This window comes from Triticum aestivum, chromosome 7A (genome assembly GCF_018294505.1).
Source record: "Triticum aestivum cultivar Chinese Spring chromosome 7A, IWGSC CS RefSeq v2.1, whole genome shotgun sequence".
In the NCBI taxonomy this organism is placed as follows: domain Eukaryota; kingdom Viridiplantae; phylum Streptophyta; class Magnoliopsida; order Poales; family Poaceae; genus Triticum; species Triticum aestivum.
The window spans coordinates 418395836-418402017 of NC_057812.1; positions in this window are offsets into that span (position 1 = coordinate 418395836).

Sequence of the window (6182 nt, forward strand, 5' to 3'; positions counted from 1 at the left end):
CCGCTGTCGCCTCCAGCCACAGCATCGCCGTGGCCTCGCCTCGGCTTCCTCACCGCTCCGGCGGCCGCGCCCCGCGCCGCCCCTGCCGCCCGGCGCCGCCACGCCTCGTCGTCCCCGACCCCCGGCAAGCTCCTCTGGCCACCGCGTAGTCCGGCCACCGCGTCCCCATCTCCGGCAAGCTCGAGGACGAACCTCGTTTTCCGTGCTGCTACAGTACCGGCCGATCCAGATCTGGAAACCCTAGATCGGGTTGACTTTCTCGCTCTCTCCCAGTTATTTTATGCATTCTTCGTCGCATCATATCTCTGCAACTGTAGCTCCATTTCGGGCGTGTAGCATGTCAAATTGTTCGTCTCGACGAGTAGTTCATTTCATCTCATTGCATCATGTTCATTTGAGCTCATCTTGATGCCCTAAATGCGGTTGGACGAGTGCTAGTTTCTGTTAGTTTCAGTTTATTATCAGCAATTGGACATTTGTCATTTTGCCATGATTAATGTGTGCCTCCTATGAACTTGAGCCCGACATGAGTTTTGAAGTATGCCATGCCATCTTTACAGGGGTGTATGCCATGTATTTTTGTGATCTCTGTGGTGACTACCACAAGCATGCAAAGTAGCTCTCGTAATGTTGTTGATTTCACGGACTTAGAAATATTCTAAGCCTTTGCCCTGATTATATTTTTATGCCATGTATCCATGTTGCTACAGATTGATCCATGCCTCTTTTGAGCATGATCAGTAAGGATGTTTTGTAGATATTGTGGTGCTCTATCCATCCATGTCTTTGTTTGCAATTATGGAGCACCCTAGCTTGACTCAATCGAGCTCTACTTTTGCTATAAAATGTTCCTGGCAGAATGTTTACGTGTTAAGCATTTTTGCCGAGGTTGTTGTAGTTGATTCGTGCATGCTATGAGGTTGTTCTTGCCATGTCTAGCTTCTATGCCATGTCTACTTGCTGGGTGTATGCTTAGTTTGTCATGCAATGCCTTGTGGTGAGTGGATCGAGCTCGTAAACAAGCCTACTTAATATCTGCTTTGCCATGTTCCAGTTTTCTACTAAGTCTGAATCTGTTAACGATAATTGCTATGTTCACATGGTTGCCATTGTATTTTCTGATCCCTTTTGGCTTATGGTCAATAAGGGCCTTTGTTGTATGCTTTGAGTAGCTTCATGCCATGCCTTGCTTTGCCATGATATGTTCCTGTAGCATGTTGTTACCTTGCTCTAAACATTGCTTCCTGATGTGAAATTCCTGGCATGTTGTTATTTTCACTAAGTCTATGAACCTGTTATCTTTTGCACTTTTGCTATGCTTGTTTGACCCTGCTATCGTGTGATTTAGCCGTAGCTCAGTGTTCATCTTTTGTCAAGCATCTTGAGTGGATCCCTGCCATGTGATTTTTTGTTATGTTAGAGTGTAGTAGCTTGTTGTTCTTGATGTATTTAGATGGCCTCGTGCTGTTAATCGCAGATCGGTGCCATATTTGTTTTGCTTGTCATTTGCAAACCGTGCATCCGATTCTGGTGATCTTTATACCGATTTCGACCGAAATCAACTCATCTTTCCAGAGGCACTCTTGGTTTGCCAAGTTGAGGCCTGGTCCAATCTTTCCTCTCCGAAACATGCATATGCATTACATATCACATCCCGCATGTCATGCCAGGTTTTGCATCATGTTGCTTGTGCATTACACCGTGGTTGATTGTGTCTCCCTTTGCCTGTGTTCTTGCTTGGGTAGAGCCGGGAGATGAGTTCATGTTCGAGGAACCGTTGAGTACGTTTTCGAGGATCAAGCTTTTGTCTTCTCGGAGAACTTTGCAGGCAAGATAACCATGCCCTCGAAATCACTTCTATCTTTGCTTGCTAGATGCTCGCTCTTTTGCTATGCCTATGCTACGATACCTACCACTTGCTTATCATGCCTCCCATATTGCCATAGCGTTGTTAGTTGCAGGTGAAGATTGGAGTTGTTCCATGTTGGAACATGATTATTGTTGGGATATCACAATATATCTTATTTACTTAATGCATCTATATACTTGGTAAAGGGTGGAAGGCTCGGCCTTATGCCTGGTGTTTTGTTCCACTCTTGCCGCCCTAGTTTACGTCATACCGGTGTTATGTTCCTTGATTTTGCGTTCCTTACACGGTCGGGTTGAAATGGGAACCCCTTGACAGTTCGCCTTGAATAAAACTCCTCCAGCAAGGCCCAACCTTGGTTTTACCATTTGCACTAACAACCTAGCCTTTTCCCTTGGGTTTCCGGAGCCTGAGGGTCATCTTTATTTTAACCCCCCTGGGCCAGTGCTCCTCTGTGTGTTGGTCCGAACTGAGCTGCCTGCGGGGCCACCTCGAGGAAACTTGAGGGCTGGTTTTACTCGTAGCTAGTCTCATCTGGTGTTGCCCTGAGAACGAGGTACGTGTGACTCCTATCGGGATTTGTCGGCACATCGGATGGCTTTGCTGGTTTAGTTTTACCATTGTCGAGATGTCTTGTAACCGGGATTCCGAGTCTGATCGGATTGTCTTGGGAGAAGGAATATCCTTCATTGACCGTGAGAACTTGTGATGGGGTAAGTTGGGACACCCCTGGAGTGATTTGAACTTTTGAAAGCCGTGCCCGCGGTTATGGGCAGATGGGATTTTGTTAATGTCCGGTTGTAGAAAACTTGACACTTAACGTAATTAAAATGCATCAACCGCGTGTGTAGCCATGATGGTCTCTTCTCGGCGGGGTCCGGGAAGTGAACACGGTGTTGGAGTTATGCTTGAACGTAAGTAGACTTGGATCACTTCTTGATCATACTTTCTCGAACGTGCTTTGCCTTCTCTTCTCGCTCTCATTTGCGTAAGTTAGCCACCATATATGCTAGTGCTTGCTGCAGCTCCACCTCAAATACCTTTTACCTACCCAAAAGCTTAAATAGTCTTGATCACGAGGGTGTGAGATTGCCGAGTCCCCGTGAATCACACTTACTTCCAAAAACCAGCTTGCAGGTGCCAATGATATCATGCAGGCGACGCACCCGAGCTCAAGGAGGAGCTCGATGAAGAACCCGTTCATTGTGTTGTTTGATTTCAGCTGATCAGTAGTGGAGCCCACTTGGGACGATCGGGGATCTGTAGCATTAGGGGTAGTCTTCTTTCATTTTGGTTCCGTAGTCGGACCTTGTTTGTATCTAGATGATGTAATGCTTTATTAATGTATTGTGTGAAGTGGCGATTGTAAGCCAACTCTGTACCTCTTTCTTATTCATTATATGGGATGTGTAAAGATTACCCCTCTTGCGACATTGCCTTCAATGCGGTTATGCCTCTAAGTCGTGCTCTGACACGTGGGAGATATAGCCGCATGGAGGGTGTTACACACTCTTTGGCTCTGGGTGTTTAGGGCTTTTTCCTCGCAAGGATTTCTCTCTCAAAGGCTTCGGACGTGGGTTGCTCTCAAACGATAAAAGCCGTGCACTAACTCTGAGCAGCCACCAATTTATGGTGTAGGGGTGGGCTATTTATAGCCACTAGGCAACCCGACCTAATTTGTCCGAAATGACCCTGGGTCACTAAGGAACTGACATGTGTTCCAACGGTCAGATTTCAAACACACGTGGCAACTTGACTTGGGCTACAAGTAAAGCTGACTTATCCAGATCTGGATAAGATTTGCTCTAATTGTCTTTGCTCAAAGACTTAGGATTTGGTTGAGCATCACTTTAGTCACTCTGACTTTGTTCACTTGGTCCCCACTTAATAGTACGGTGGTCCCTATGACTCAACAAAGAAGAAAATGAAACTACGAAACAACTATGTCTTCACGCTCCAAAGTCTTCATGCGATGTCTTCTCATGTCATAGTCTTCAATGTGAATATCTTCACATACCACCATTGTCTTCAATGTCTTCACACATTTTTAGGGGTCATCTCCAGTAGGTAAACTGAATCAATGAGGGACTACTACCTGTGTTATCCTGCAATTCTCACAAACACATTAGTCCCTCAACCAGGTTTGTCATCAATACACCAAAACCAACTAGGGGTGGCACTAGATGCACTTACAATCTCCCCTTTTTGGTGATTGATGACAAACTGGTTGAAGTTTTCAATGGGGATAAAAGTATGTGAAATTGTAAAGGATCGAGGTATTGTCTTCGTAAGTAGCAAAAAGGATCCCCCTGAAGATGTGGATATAAGTATTTTGCTTTTGAATGCAAATGCACATGGCAGGTTGTACTTGCGGAGATCCTCTTCTACTTATGAAGATAATTCATCATGCATGAAGGGATATAGCAAAGATAATGACATGCATAATGAAAAATGGACGTCTGCAAAATGACTTCTTGCGGAATTTATCATCGCACATGCGGAATTTATCATCGCATCACATAGTTGACGGAAAAGGTAGCAGACAACCATCTAGTTTAAGTGTTACAACTCAAAGAACCAAATGTATCAAAAGCGAGAGTTGTAAGCACTCGGGAAATGTAGCAAAAGTATAGCAACCACCCATATGGACCCGCTTGAAGACTATCAACTCATATACTTCTCCCCTTTTGTCAGTAATGACCAAAAAGGTTTGAAGTCATAGAGCTTTTTACTCGTTCTCGTGAGCAGTAGGCGAAGCAGCAGGGTCGTCATTGAGGTTTGGTGGTGCAGACGAACTTGGTGCAGTGTTGATATGCGCCAAAGTGGGAGGTGGTGAGGTAGCATCATCTTGGTCATCGACGACTCTGGCATTAATAGTTGCAGCTGAGGAAGAATAGTCAGAGTCTTCGAGTGAGTGTCGGGGGACTGATCCACGAACACCTATGGGACCGGCGGGCCGAGTCCCTTTCGATTCAGTGAGGGTGGAGGCCGTGCAAAGAGCGGATCGAGGCGAGGCACGCGAGCAGTTTACCCAGGTTTGGGCCGCACGGATGCGTAAAACCCTACTCCTGCTTTGTGGTTTGTATTGATTTCTTGCTTGGGAGCGTGGAGTGCTACAGTACACCCCAGCAGCTAACGAGACCGAGCATGAGTGTCCTCTCCTCAACAAGCTAACTAGCTAGCCCGTTAACCAGCCCACCCCCCCCCTACGTTGTGCATGGGCCTCCTTTTATATGCTCAAGGGGTCACCAACAGGTAGCAACGTAGACAAGGGTAAAAATGGAAAGGTGATGCGGTAGGTACAGCTACCTGCTATAGTGTATCATACCTAACCCTCACGGCAGGGGACAAGGGCATTAAATGCCCATCTGTGTCGCCTAAACAGTGCAAAAGGGACCGCTAGGGACGCCACCGCTTGCCACGATGGCAATCTTGTCAGCGCCGCTTGCCACCGCGCACCCCTGGCTGCACAGCCTCCCACCACGTACGCCTGGAAGGGTCCCAGAGTGACACATTGGTGGATGTGCTGGAGCGCAGGCGCGGAGTGGTGGCTTGCTGCGGCAAGCGCCTTGCCGTGGTCGTTGTCTTGTCATGTCCGGGAGCTTGTCGCTCACTGGGCCTTGCCGGGGCGCGCGGCGCGTCGCGGCAAGTTCCTTGAGGTGCCTGGGTTGGCCTTCCCGGCAAGCTCCTCTTGTCGGGGCCTTGTCTCCTTGGCTTGGATACTTTGTTCTTGAATGGCTCCAAAGGAACCACGGAGGACCTTGGCAGTCACCCGGCAAGCCTTGCTGCGGGACGCTGCAACTGCCCGTGCACAAGTTCGGGATACTAGGGTACCCCTACTCTAGTACACCGACAGGAGCCCCCGGGCCTGGGCCATACACGGTGCCGAGCGTTGTTGGGCCAGGCCCAAAACAGGGCACGGGCAAGCGCGGCCTAGGTTACGCCGTATCTCTCTCCGTATCCACCGCGCCCTCCCCGAATGGCACGCGTTGAATGCGGCGTCGTGGGAGAGATCGTGGGTGGTTTCTTTATTCGGAAATGCGAAACGTCCGCCCCCTCCCTATTTATAAGCATAGGAAACAGGGGCAGCTCGCCCATTTGCCAGTTGCTGCTTCCAATCTCAGAAATCTCCGCTGCTCCCTCGCCTTCGCAAAGCTGAGAAAGAGAGAGCAGCGCTCCGCCCCCCATCGCCACCAGCACCACCAACACCGTCGACCTCCTCCACCACTTCCGCCATGGATCCAAAAGCCGACAAGGGGAAGGCGTGAAGTCGACCGAGGCGCAGCGGCTTGCAGCGCTGCAGAAGGAGCGGGCC